The 15610-nt window shown below is 37.7% G+C and overlaps 1 protein-coding gene across 8 annotated transcripts in view; it reads right to left on the reverse strand.

The window, feature by feature from the left end:
• Window positions 1-15610, reverse strand: part of LOC137286653 (dystrophin-like) — a 386558-nt gene that overhangs the window by 70584 nt on the left and 300364 nt on the right. The gene's annotated exons all lie outside the window — the stretch shown is intronic.

A 15610-nucleotide genomic window follows, 5' to 3' on the forward strand; every position in this document is an offset into this window, starting at 1 on the left:
AGAGTTGAATGAAATGGTCAGTTTATGAGTGAGTCCATGACTTAATGAAATGGCAAGCAAATGGATGAGTTCATGAATTAATATGAGGGTGTAATATGAGTTCACTATATAATGAGAGAATGAGTTTCTGAGCGTTTAAGATAAGTTCAGAAAGAGAGCCTACTGTATTAATTGTGTTCATGAGGAAGGAAGAGTACAAAAGTGAATGAAAGTAATGGTTGATAAATTCATGAGTTAATGAAGGGAAATGAACGACTGACTAGAGAAGGTGCCAATCCACAAGCATCAAAACAAGTTCCTAGCGGCCATATTCCGAGATTAAAAAAGGATCAGATTCTGTAATATAAGCAACACATTTTTCATTCAACAGACTATAATGTCTTGCACAGAATTTAATTTAAAACTTTTATGTAGTCAGACCTTCATTTCATTTAGAAGATACAATAAGGCTGAAAAAAATATAAAAAAAACGTCCACTCCATCATCGATGTCTCGTGAAGAAAGTATTCCATGTGAGCTGGCAATTATTTAGAGTGAGCTGTGACTGAAGTCAGATGCTCAGGTTTATGTCCAGTTGACCAAAAATAGTCAATGTGCAAAGATTTCAGTTGTGTTAGCAAGCACTTAGTTGGCATGTGGTAAACCTCCCATTTGTACTGATCCTGCCACAGGATTATCTCCCATCCTGTACAACTCTCCAGTAGAAAAGGACAACTCCTTACCTGCTAGACAAAAACAGATGAGGTATGTTTGGAATTCTGGAAGAAGTGACTCTTAGTGGTTGTGTCATATGCTGGTCTTTCAGCAGAAATCCCATTTTTCTGAGACTTTCTAGTGGAAATGATCAGTTACCAGTTGCACATAATACTGGGAGATGAGGGAATCTCAGTAGTCTGTCCTCACCTTAGGTCATGAATAAGAGGTCAGGTAAAAAGGGGTTTAACGTTGTACTTAAGAATATTTCCCTCATATGAAAATGTGCATACCTGTGTATGTGTGGTCGCTTGTACAAAGAAGAAGAAGAAGATTAAAGGATGCATGAGACATGGAGCCAAGGGAGACCACTCTCTTCCTTCACAAGATGTTTAGGAGTATCTGCAGTACTGCTGGGAGGTTGATGGATCTGAGTGGTCAGTAATGGTCACTCTTCATCTACTTGTGCTGCTAAGATACATTAATAACAATCACAGCATGAACAAGTGGGTGTTGGTGTGGCATGAACAGACTGCCAGCAACCAGTCATGCTGCTGCAGAACTGATGAACCGTTGTTAATGGAGAGTCCATGCCTACTTGCAACATGAAGAATGATGTATTGACAACAGTGAGAAGGGCGAGGGAGGGGACTTGCCACCCCACCGACAAGCATATTACCATGTCTAGACTGCCAGTTGTTATAGCAACAAAGACGCTTCATTGCCACTTCAATAACTATCAATCTTCTCAGCAGAATTATGACTGTCAATTAATTATTATACATTGAGTGAGACAAGGATCTACTTGCTGTCCTTCATTGCATCCTTCTGCACCTAAAAGGAGCGTGCAGACTATTTCAAGACAGACCAAATATCTATCACCAATAGATTTACATAAAGTGACCCATTTACATTGACTTCAGTTAAAACTGATAAATCCATGTAATCAGTCTAATAACATGGTACACAGTTGTAGATGTAAGAACAGGGCATCCATCATCTATGTCCAAATCAATATATACCTGCTACAGTAAAGAAAAACATCAATTGGGAGAGACCAATTCTATTTTTTGTTTTACTGATTTTTTTGTCCTCAGAAAAGGGCAGGAGGGAAATTTTTTACAAAAGTCACCAATCAAAGCAAGAACCCACATGAGTTACCAAGCTAACTCTTTCGGTTTGTTTTCATCAACTAAAAATTCGTTGAGTAAGTTTAGGTTTTACACTGATTTCCAGAGCATTAAACTTATATCACATCAACATTAGGATCTGAACATGACAATTACAATGAACAGAAAAAAAGATTTAAATAAATGTTGCAAAAAATATTAAGCATCACCAGCTTCAATCATGATACTTAAATTAACCATCATGAAACTAAATGCATATGAAGGAATTAATTGGTTCAGTATTTCGTATGTTAACTATAAACAGGGCTCTTAGTATTCAAATCAAAATAATCTAACTAAGAAAGAATTATTCATAAAAAAAAACATCATGTGCATATGTACTCAAAGAGGAAACAACATACAAATACTGATTGTTTGTTTGGCATTCCAGAAGCTGGTGAGTCAATAACGAAACACACAAATTTATGGATGATTTATTACTGGTACATAAAGAGACATTTCAATGTAGAATTTTACACCATTATCAAGCACACATAACTTGATCTTAGCATATTTCAGTTTGATAACAGTGTAATAATCCACATCAAATGTTGCTCTATGTAATAAACCAGAAGTTGTTCAATAAAGTTCTAGACTTCATTACACAGGTATAGCGTTTTACTCTCAAATTCTACATACCAAATAACTTCACATTTGAAAAATCAAGTTGAACATTTCCAATATACACTGCACCTGGTAAACCTGAAGAAAATTATTAGCCTGTGATATCTGCACTAAGTTAATTAAATGGATAAGACCCTTATTTAATTAACCTGGGGGAGGGACAAGACATTACCTTGCCTGAATTAATCTCTCCGGTATCAGGTGTGATAAGGGAGACCAACAAATGCTGGACACACCAAGGCTCAATGTAGACACAAATCAAACAGGCCGCTGTATAGAATGGACAAACACAAGTTTAGATTCAAGGATTCATCTGAAGAATTCTTTTATCTCTTGACGATATAGAGACAAAGAGACATAGAAAGCTATGGTCAGGAAACGTGATTCTTTCTTGGCCAGTACAAAGTGGGGAGGTGGACAGCCTGTCAGGGCTAAAATGGGTGGGGACCTGATGTTTGTTTACAACAGTACATGAGAAGAATAAGTGAGGGTTGTAATGATGAATGCTTTACTGAAATAATAAACAAGTAATGACAACACACAAACACAAGAAGATATGTACTGCAATCTCTCCTTGACAATGTTATCTATTTCAGTTTTGAAATAAACTACATCCTAGAGATGTAGCCTATCAACAATGACAATGCGCATCAAACACTCCATAAATCTCACAGAACAAAAAGCTCATTTCTTCTCTAAACATTGATAAGAAGAGTAATAATAGTCAATTACAGGAAACAAACAAATCAAGACAAGATAAACGTGACAGGCAGATACCAGAGTATGGGTTGTTTTCTTCCTGGCCTGTAATTATGTCAGTTGAAGCTGACATTAGACAATTCACTAAACCAACTACTTTGTCCTTCGGAACTGAAAGGTGCTGCTAACAACTCCAGTGATTACAAGGTTCATCTGGGTCTGTCTTGTTTTCTATGGCCGGAACAATGAACGTGGGAAGTGGTTAATGGCAGCACACGTGAGTGAAAAACAGTGCCTTGATTGAGACAAATGTACAAGAGACGCAGAACATAGACCTTTACCAGTATGCAGAAACCAGCAAACACAACACCGACAAAGCAACGGTTACAACCAGATAACCATAATTTTAACCAGATTTTTACCAGATTCATGTATTACCAAGAGACACAACAGCATTTCTTCTCAGACCTTTGAAGGCAAAGAACTGTGAAAAGATTTCATCACATCGGAACAGATCTCTGTAAGATTGAAAGCCCTACAATGCCATCTGATTTTTCTGAACAACCAGTCAGGATGTAGTATTTGCTTGATTCATTGCAGAATGATCAATCAAAAATTTTCTGTTATCCCCATTTTTTCTAAATAAATACCAAGGACCTGACACTAAACGAGTTATCCCTCTTTGTTGAATGTCAGGAGAAGTTCTTGCATGGCTGCTTAACACCTTAATGTCAGGAAGAAAAAACTGTTAGCATCTGTAAATAATGTCCTGTGGTGGACAACAAAGAGCTTCAATCAGTAACAATGGCTGTGCATAAAACTTCTGAGGATGCAAAAGTAGTTGGCAAATATTGCTTATGCATTTACAGAACGAAATCACATTTCCTGGAAAGAGGCTTGATCTATCCTTGCAATGAAACTCAAAGGTCAACTTCTGAGTCTTCCCAAATTGATTGACATACAGATCAATTAAGAAATCTATTCAAAGATCAACTGACCAATTGTTTCACTAATTAAAAGGACCATCTTGGCAAACCTACAGCCTTTTTTTCACCAAGGGACAGTAACCAGTACCTGTCCAGTAAAACTGATTCTATGACTGAACAATTACTAACATATTAGCTATTACAAATTCATGTGTAATGGTGAGAAAATGACTGTTTGTTTGGAACAGGAATGTCAAGCTTCATGTAATCATTTTGGGAGAAGGTCCAGACCTTTACAGACAAAATCCAGACTATTAGGAAGAAATACAATACCTTTACAGATTAGCACAAGACCTTTAGAGACTAACTCAAGACACGTGAGGACACGATTATGACCTCTAAAGTCACATAGAAGGAAAAACAACAAAATCATTGAGGACAAACATGGAACCTTTCAAATGATAGGAACAAACCCTAGCATTTCATGGGTAACAATTAACCTCTCCATGTAAAGTGTGCATGAATCCACCCACTCTGGACCTTCAAGAAATTATGGGTAAACATGAAACCATTTAGGACAAGGTCAAAGCTAGTCATCTTCACTGAAAATGTGAATGGAATACTACAGCATCTACAGAGAAGCACCATATTTCATCTGCCCCCTACAATTTCAAGCTGATGACTAACTGTTGACAGTTTGGCCATTAATAACCTGTCCTGTCACACCTCATCAATAAAGCATGCATACAATTTTCTCCAACAACACAGTTGATTAAATCACTCACTGTAACTGTGTGACCAGAACCATGAAAGCACTAGCTGCAATCAAACATCCAGAGATGCAGCTACTGATTTATCTACCATGGATAAACATGTCACCGACATCTCCATCACAGACCTTGCTTCCTGAATACCTTCTGCACACCTCAGTCTTGTACTGCAGATGCTGAGGAATTCCAGAGATGCAGGCTCATGTACAGGTCAACAGGAGGTCAATGGTGTTTTGGAAGAAAAGATTAGAAAACAATCCATCAGAATTGTTTCTGGTAAACAGTAAGCAGACGGCATGATGTTTGAAGTCTGTTGATCAATGCATGAATGAGGCTGAGTTAACACTGCTTCCACCAGTATTCCAGGTATATCATGGTGTACAGCTAGACTGTGAATGGAAAGTTTAAAGAGATGACTGTATAGTAAAACCCACATGTGAAGGCAACAGTTCTGACAAACTCATGATTAGGTCCAGCCTGGCATTCAAACCCATCATCATATGTTTGTGACATATGTACTGAAAATAGTGAAGTGTAGTGCCTATTTGTGACTGGGCAACCTGGATGTCCTGTTGAATAAGGAGAGAGTTTGGTTCTCTCTCCATGGAAGCATTACTTCAGTGTTTTGTCTCCAGAATGATTTGTTGTGGTGCCATCAAAGGCTTAATTACTCGAGCCTTGGTGTTGGAGAACACTACTGGACATTTTCACTGTATTCCATTAAACGCTTCCATAAAAACATTTGTTGGTGTTTGCTATGAATTAAATTTTGTTAAATCAGTCAGATCTACGTGATTCAAGATCTTTTTAAATTAGTAATTCATAAAATCTCCAAATGCAAAAATTTACATCAAAAGGAAGCTATTCTGGATACAGCTAAAAGTCTTTCTCTGATCTTGGTCATGACTTCTACTTGATGTTACATGATGTTTTACTCAGGTTGCCAGTGACTGGATTATCTAGTTCAGACGTGATTATTTCAAGGTCAAACAAGGTCAAGTTCAATGGTAAGCAACAACCTAACAAAAGTTCACTGAACACAGGCATCTCTTCATGAAAATTAGTTGATTAATACTGTTTTCACTCTCGTCAGTAAAATGCAGTTTTGGACACAAATAATAAATCCCTCATAAAAAATACATGATTTAAGCTGAATCATCAAACACAATAAAAATACAAAGATTAATACACTAAGCTGCAGCACAAACTTCTCAATTCCAATATTGTTTCCAATAAGACAGTAGACCAAAACACTTTAGACTGATGTCAATTTCAATACACCATAATCAATCACGGGTGACAAGCCTGAAGCAGTATGTAGAAACACCAGGCTCCAGAGTAATACACAAGTGAAATAGGATATATTAAAGTTACATTCATCTGCAGATTCTGTCCTGTATTCTTGACACTTGAAAAACATTGTATAATCAACCTCAATTTCAGCTAGACAAAGCATCCGTTGGTGCCACTTACCAATATGAAACTACTGACTTACTGTACTGGATATCCTGGTTAAAGTGGCATTTCACATTATTTCCAAACCCTAAAATGTCTGAGGGTAAAAAGCAAGTAAGTTTACCTGGATCTATCTGGCAGAATAAATACCTGACTACGATTGAAGAACATGATAAAGAACAATTACTGAACAAAATTAAAAAACAAAATTTAGAACAATGACCACCCAATATTGTATAACATAATGTCAAACAGGATATAATATACAACTAAACCAGATTAAAGAACACACATGTATCTGAATGTCAGAATAATCTTAATGGCTGCTTGCTTGGGAAAACAGGAAACAAGATGACTTCAACCACTGAAAGAGGGAAATAGGGAGCTACATAAAGAACAGGTTGCCAGTCTGATGAAAGCCTCACCATAAGCCACATTAAGGAAGCTTTCTCATCATCAAGGAGCAATATGCACTTTAGTTCAACATGCAATAACAAACGTTACTAACTGCTCAGGCCACACAACACCCACATACACTCACATACCTCCTTACCGTTTACATTGCTGGTGTGATGTGAGGTAACAAACACATGCACAACCAGTGCCAGTGTGTCAAGTCTACATACAACCAACAGTACTTATCTCCCAAGACATACAATACTGAAAAGTAGGATGTGTATATTTTATAAGAAAATTCATAAGAGAATTCAATTCTCTCCTGAAAAAGTACAAACAAAATTCTGGAAACATACTCTTGGAGTTTCTCTGCAAACACACAACTGGGCATGTAGAGCAGGGCTTGGTTTGTACCCTAAACTATTCACAGTAATTAAATCCATTGTTCAATTCTACAGACATATTTTACAATCTCCAAATACCATTTTGAAACATGTTTTTAATGAATCAATAAAAATTGCCAATACAGAACTGGATGGCACTATAAACTCACCTGCCTCTTAGATATGTTTAACATCAAGGAAAGTAACCTGACTTCTTCCTCTGTTCTGGAGGACCTCCAATTGAAATGTACAAAATTCTCTGTTCAAGATAAACCAAATTCACTAAATTCAAGGAATACACCTAGAACTTACAGAAAATTTAAATCAGAAATTAAATCTGAACCATACCTTGAACACTGCAAGATAAAAAAAAATACCAAGTGCACATCACAAAGTTAAAACTGAGTGATCACAGGCTACAACTTGAACTAAGTAGGAGAACAAGACCTCCAACACCTTTAGACAACTGTCTCTGTAGTCAATGCTCAGTCCTTGAGGATGAACAGCAGTATTTCATGTATTGTACTAAATATTCAGAAGTAAGGTGCTTCTTTTTAACTCACTTTCATCTGAAAATAATAAATTTCAAAGTCTAACTTACAACAGAAAAATTTAATCTCGTGTTTAGAAAATAATCAACCAAATAGTATAGAAATAATTTGTTACCTTATGTATAACAAATATACATTTCTTGATTATCCTAGGCAACTGTTATACACATTATATCATATGTCTTGTTACTGTGATCTATTATATACCTTGGTTATGTAGCACCTACTTATTATAATAAAGATCATCTACACATATTTCTATATCTTTGTAACTTTTATGTATATATATATATATGTAGTTTACAGAATATTGCCATTGTTCCATAATGGAATGGTATGCAATAAAATATCTTATCTTAATGAAAAAGTTAAAAAATGTGCCTTATTTCACACTATCAAAAGAAATTATTAGGGCTTCTTGCCATAAGGCAAAAGACCTATTGTTATTACTGATGTTTTTATTATTTATTTTTCCGCCGTATTTTGTTCCAGCGCTACAAAGAGCACCAGTGGACAGAATCGCTTGAAAAAAATCAGGCAGATGCGCACCGAGGTGTAGATATTCCCCATTAAAATCTCTAGGCTGTGGGTCCAATAGCAAAGGGCAGATAAATCAAAATTAATTCAAAATTTTCAATTTGAAATGCAATTATCTCCAAAACTACTGCTGCAATGACTACCAAACTTCTTGAGCAGATGCGCAATCAAAATGTCTACAATTTCATCTGTTGCGCCGAGTCGCTAAAATGCACCGTTTGGCCGCTATTTGGGATTGAAGTTTTTGCTGCTGTTTTTCAGCCCAATTCTGACTACTTTGCTCCCAAAATCTGCTGCACTACAACTACAACAGCTACCGCTTTCAAACTTGCCATACTTTGTCTCTAGGCACCTCCCTACGCAACGACATCGTCAAATGTGACTATGTGGATTTGATGGCCGTCACATTAGATGCTACTTTAGGGCAAAAGTTGTCTTCAAAAACGTAAACAGACTTCTCTGTGAATTTTTTTGCAAGGCAAACTTAGCAGCTACAACACTTGAAATACTTGTTCTGAGGTTGCTTTTGGCTGGTGAACAATTTTTGTTCTTAGTCATATATCAAAAGTCACGTGATGCGGCGGCCATATTGGATTGAAGCTGTTGAAAGGAAATTTGCAGATTTTGTGAAGTACGCATTTTCCGCAATCCATAACTCTAAAAGTATTAACTGCAGAACATTGTAATTTTGCAGATATAGAATAGGTACCATATAGATGTACCAAGTGGAAGTATTTTGCGATATCTTGCTTAGTTACGCATATTCAGATGTTTACTTTCGTTGTTTATTTTCAACTACCATGTATTTTCTAAAAAATCGCAGCACCACTACTATTACAGCTACGCAGCTAAAATCTTGCAGTGTCCTGTAACTGGATATGTTGAGCATATTTTGTTCTTTGATGAATGTCAAAATGTGAATTGTTTGGCCGCCATATTGGATTTCGGCAGATTCTAGCCACACTACATTTGAAACGCTGTAGTTGCTACAGTTCTGCACAGAACGACGTGGAAATCGGCATGGTGCATCAGCATGAAATGCTTAACATTTCGTCTTCTTACATGTATGTCAAAAGTTTTATCGTTTGGCGGCCACATGGCTTTGAAAATGGGAGAAATCTAATATGCGTCTAAAACGGCATAAAACAGCATATAACTCCCTTACTATTAATCCAATCGCTTCCATATTTTGCATGTGGCTTGGTCATGTGAAGGCGAACATTTTTGGGCGGGGGTCAAAATTCGATATCTCTAACCGTTTGGCCGCCATCTTGGATTGAAGTTTTTCGTTTATCGGGGTTGCCATAGCAACAAAAGTTGAAATCCCAATGACTTGATTTTTACAACATTATTACGCACAGTCAAGGGAATGATGTGTGCAAAATCTCAACTCTGCACGTCTAATAGTTTCCGAGATAATGGATATAGAGTATTTTGGCGGACAGACATGCGGACAGACAACGGACAAGTTTGTCAGCAAATCTAACCAGCGCATATGATACAGCGGGTCCGGGCAAAGCAGAAACACTAATTCTTTTTAACCTAGATGCAATAACTATGTCGTCTTAGCTCGCGAAAAAAAGTGTGTTTTCCTGTGTCTAACCAGATAAATGACCTTGACACGTGACCTTGGTGACCTTGACTAAAAAAAAATGTTTTTTTGCCATGCTATCAAATGCAAGCGTCAAAACCCCGAAAAACTCAAAAATAACGATTTTTCTTATTAGGGCTTCTTGCCATAAGGCAAAAGACCTATTGTTATTACTGATGTTTTTATTATTTATTTTTCCGCCGTATTTTGTTCCAGCGCTACAAAGAGCACCAGTGGACAGAATCGCTTGAAAAAAATCAGGCAGATGCGCACCGAGGTGTAGATATTCCCCATTAAAATCTCTAGGCTGTGGGTCCAATAGCAAAGGGCAGATAAATCAAAATTAATTCAAAATTTTCAATTTGAAATGCAATTATCTCCAAAACTACTGCTGCAATGACTACCAAACTTCTTGAGCAGATGCGCAATCAAAATGTCTACAATTTCATCTGTTGCGCCGAGTCGCTAAAATGCACCGTTTGGCCGCTATTTGGGATTGAAGTTTTTGCTGCTGTTTTTCAGCCCAATTCTGACTACTTTGCTCCCAAAATCTGCTGCACTACAACTACAACAGCTACCGCTTTCAAACTTGCCATACTTTGTCTCTAGGCACCTCCCTACGCAACGACATCGTCAAATGTGACTATGTGGATTTGATGGCCGTCACATTAGATGCTACTTTAGGGCAAAAGTTGTCTTCAAAAACGTAAACAGACTTCTCTGTGAATTTTTTTGCAAGGCAAACTTAGCAGCTACAACACTTGAAATACTTGTTCTGAGGTTGCTTTTGGCTGGTGAACAATTTTTGTTCTTAGTCATATATCAAAAGTCACGTGATGCGGCGGCCATATTGGATTGAAGCTGTTGAAAGGAAATTTGCAGATTTTGTGAAGTACGCATTTTCCGCAATCCATAACTCTAAAAGTATTAACTGCAGAACATTGTAATTTTGCAGATATAGAATAGGTACCATATAGATGTACCAAGTGGAAGTATTTTGCGATATCTTGCTTAGTTACGCATATTCAGATGTTTACTTTCGTTGTTTATTTTCAACTAACATGTATTTTCTAAAAAATCGCAGCACCACTACTATTACAGCTACGCAGCTAAAATCTTGCAGTGTCCTGTAACTGGATATGTTGAGCATATTTTGTTCTTTGATGAATGTCAAAATGTGAATTGTTTGGCCGCCATATTGGATTTCGGCAGATTCTAGCCACACTACATTTGAAACGCTGTAGTTGCTACAGTTCTGCACAGAACGACGTGGAAATCGGCATGGTGCATCAGCATGAAATGCTTAACATTTCGTCTTCTTACATGTATGTCAAAAGTTTTATCGTTTGGCGGCCACATGGCTTTGAAAATGGGAGAAATCTAATATGCGTCTAAAACGGCATAAAACAGCATATAACTCCCTTACTATTAATCCAATCGCTTCCATATTTTGCATGTGGCTTGGTCATGTGAAGGCGAACATTTTTGGGCGGGGGTCAAAATTCGATATCTCTAACCGTTTGGCCGCCATCTTGGATTGAAGTTTTTCGTTTATCGGGGTTGCCATAGCAACAAAAGTTGAAATCCCAATGACTTGATTTTTACAACATTATTACGCACAGTCAAGGGAATGATGTGTGCAAAATCTCAACTCTGCACGTCTAATAGTTTCCGAGATAATGGATATAGAGTATTTTGGCGGACAGACATGCGGACAGACAACGGACAAGTTTGTCAGCAAATCTAACCAGCGCATATGATACAGCGGGTCCGGGCAAAGCAGAAACACTAATTCTTTTTAACCTAGATGCAATAACTATGTCGTCTTAGCTCGCGAAAAAAAGTGTGTTTTCCTGTGTCTAACCAGATAAATGACCTTGACACGTGACCTTGGTGACCTTGACTAAAAAAAAATGTTTTTTTGCCATGCTATCAAATGCAAGCGTCAAAACCCCGAAAAACTCAAAAATAACGATTTTTCTTATTAGGGCTTCTTGCCATAAGGCAAAAGACCTATTGTTATTACTGATGTTTTTATTATTTATTTTTCCGCCGTATTTTGTTCCAGCGCTACAAAGAGCACCAGTGGACAGAATCGCTTGAAAAAAATCAGGCAGATGCGCACCGAGGTGTAGATATTCCCCATTAAAATCTCTAGGCTGTGGGTCCAATAGCAAAGGGCAGATAAATCAAAATTAATTCAAAATTTTCAATTTGAAATGCAATTATCTCCAAAACTACTGCTGCAATGACTACCAAACTTCTTGAGCAGATGCGCAATCAAAATGTCTACAATTTCATCTGTTGCGCCGAGTCGCTAAAATGCACCGTTTGGCCGCTATTTGGGATTGAAGTTTTTGCTGCTGTTTTTCAGCCCAATTCTGACTACTTTGCTCCCAAAATCTGCTGCACTACAACTACAACAGCTACCGCTTTCAAACTTGCCATACTTTGTCTCTAGGCACCTCCCTACGCAACGACATCGTCAAATGTGACTATGTGGATTTGATGGCCGTCACATTAGATGCTACTTTAGGGCAAAAGTTGTCTTCAAAAACGTAAACAGACTTCTCTGTGAATTTTTTTGCAAGGCAAACTTAGCAGCTACAACACTTGAAATACTTGTTCTGAGGTTGCTTTTGGCTGGTGAACAATTTTTGTTCTTAGTCATATATCAAAAGTCACGTGATGCGGCGGCCATATTGGATTGAAGCTGTTGAAAGGAAATTTGCAGATTTTGTGAAGTACGCATTTTCCGCAATCCATAACTCTAAAAGTATTAACTGCAGAACATTGTAATTTTGCAGATATAGAATAGGTACCATATAGATGTACCAAGTGGAAGTATTTTGCGATATCTTGCTTAGTTACGCATATTCAGATGTTTACTTTCGTTGTTTATTTTCAACTAACATGTATTTTCTAAAAAATCGCAGCACCACTACTATTACAGCTACGCAGCTAAAATCTTGCAGTGTCCTGTAACTGGATATGTTGAGCATATTTTGTTCTTTGATGAATGTCAAAATGTGAATTGTTTGGCCGCCATATTGGATTTCGGCAGATTCTAGCCACACTACATTTGAAACGCTGTAGTTGCTACAGTTCTGCACAGAACGACGTGGAAATCGGCATGGTGCATCAGCATGAAATGCTTAACATTTCGTCTTCTTACATGTATGTCAAAAGTTTTATCGTTTGGCGGCCACATGGCTTTGAAAATGGGAGAAATCTAATATGCGTCTAAAACGGCATAAAACAGCATATAACTCCCTTACTATTAATCCAATCGCTTCCATATTTTGCATGTGGCTTGGTCATGTGAAGGCGAACATTTTTGGGCGGGGGTCAAAATTCGATATCTCTAACCGTTTGGCCGCCATCTTGGATTGAAGTTTTTCGTTTATCGGGGTTGCCATAGCAACAAAAGTTGAAATCCCAATGACTTGATTTTTACAACATTATTACGCACAGTCAAGGGAATGATGTGTGCAAAATCTCAACTCTGCACGTCTAATAGTTTCCGAGATAATGGATATAGAGTATTTTGGCGGACAGACATGCGGACAGACAACGGACAAGTTTGTCAGCAAATCTAACCAGCGCATATGATACAGCGGGTCCGGGCAAAGCAGAAACACTAATTCTTTTTAACCTAGATGCAATAACTATGTCGTCTTAGCTCGCGAAAAAAAGTGTGTTTTCCTGTGTCTAACCAGATAAATGACCTTGACACGTGACCTTGGTGACCTTGACTAAAAAAAAATGTTTTTTTGCCATGCTATCAAATGCAAGCGTCAAAACCCCGAAAAACTCAAAAATAACGATTTTTCTTATTAGGGCTTCTTGCCATAAGGCAAAAGACCTATTGTTATTACTGATGTTTTTATTATTTATTTTTCCGCCGTATTTTGTTCCAGCGCTACAAAGAGCACCAGTGGACAGAATCGCTTGAAAAAAATCAGGCAGATGCGCACCGAGGTGTAGATATTCCCCATTAAAATCTCTAGGCTGTGGGTCCAATAGCAAAGGGCAGATAAATCAAAATTAATTCAAAATTTTCAATTTGAAATGCAATTATCTCCAAAACTACTGCTGCAATGACTACCAAACTTCTTGAGCAGATGCGCAATCAAAATGTCTACAATTTCATCTGTTGCGCCGAGTCGCTAAAATGCACCGTTTGGCCGCTATTTGGGATTGAAGTTTTTGCTGCTGTTTTTCAGCCCAATTCTGACTACTTTGCTCCCAAAATCTGCTGCACTACAACTACAACAGCTACCGCTTTCAAACTTGCCATACTTTGTCTCTAGGCACCTCCCTACGCAACGACATCGTCAAATGTGACTATGTGGATTTGATGGCCGTCACATTAGATGCTACTTTAGGGCAAAAGTTGTCTTCAAAAACGTAAACAGACTTCTCTGTGAATTTTTTTGCAAGGCAAACTTAGCAGCTACAACACTTGAAATACTTGTTCTGAGGTTGCTTTTGGCTGGTGAACAATTTTTGTTCTTAGTCATATATCAAAAGTCACGTGATGCGGCGGCCATATTGGATTGAAGCTGTTGAAAGGAAATTTGCAGATTTTGTGAAGTACGCATTTTCCGCAATCCATAACTCTAAAAGTATTAACTGCAGAACATTGTAATTTTGCAGATATAGAATAGGTACCATATAGATGTACCAAGTGGAAGTATTTTGCGATATCTTGCTTAGTTACGCATATTCAGATGTTTACTTTCGTTGTTTATTTTCAACTAACATGTATTTTCTAAAAAATCGCAGCACCACTACTATTACAGCTACGCAGCTAAAATCTTGCAGTGTCCTGTAACTGGATATGTTGAGCATATTTTGTTCTTTGATGAATGTCAAAATGTGAATTGTTTGGCCGCCATATTGGATTTCGGCAGATTCTAGCCACACTACATTTGAAACGCTGTAGTTGCTACAGTTCTGCACAGAACGACGTGGAAATCGGCATGGTGCATCAGCATGAAATGCTTAACATTTCGTCTTCTTACATGTATGTCAAAAGTTTTATCGTTTGGCGGCCACATGGCTTTGAAAATGGGAGAAATCTAATATGCGTCTAAAACGGCATAAAACAGCATATAACTCCCTTACTATTAATCCAATCGCTTCCATATTTTGCATGTGGCTTGGTCATGTGAAGGCGAACATTTTTGGGCGGGGGTCAAAATTCGATATCTCTAACCGTTTGGCCGCCATCTTGGATTGAAGTTTTTCGTTTATCGGGGTTGCCATAGCAACAAAAGTTGAAATCCCAATGACTTGATTTTTACAACATTATTACGCACAGTCAAGGGAATGATGTGTGCAAAATCTCAACTCTGCACGTCTAATAGTTTCCGAGATAATGGATATAGAGTATTTTGGCGGACAGACATGCGGACAGACAACGGACAAGTTTGTCAGCAAATCTAACCAGCGCATATGATACAGCGGGTCCGGGCAAAGCAGAAACACTAATTCTTTTTAACCTAGATGCAATAACTATGTCGTCTTAGCTCGCGAAAAAAAGTGTGTTTTCCTGTGTCTAACCAGATAAATGACCTTGACACGTGACCTTGGTGACCTTGACTAAAAAAAAATGTTTTTTTGCCATGCTATCAAATGCAAGCGTCAAAACCCCGAAAAACTCAAAAATAACGATTTTTCTTATTAGGGCTTCTTGCCATAAGGCAAAAGACCTATTGTTATTACTGATGTTTTTATTATTTATTTTTCCGCCGTATTTTGTTCCAGCGCTACAAAGAGCACCAGTGGACAGAATCGCTTGAAAAAAATCA

Source organism: Haliotis asinina, chromosome 6, assembly GCF_037392515.1.
Source record: "Haliotis asinina isolate JCU_RB_2024 chromosome 6, JCU_Hal_asi_v2, whole genome shotgun sequence".
Classification (NCBI taxonomy): Eukaryota; Metazoa; Mollusca; class Gastropoda; order Lepetellida; family Haliotidae; genus Haliotis; species Haliotis asinina.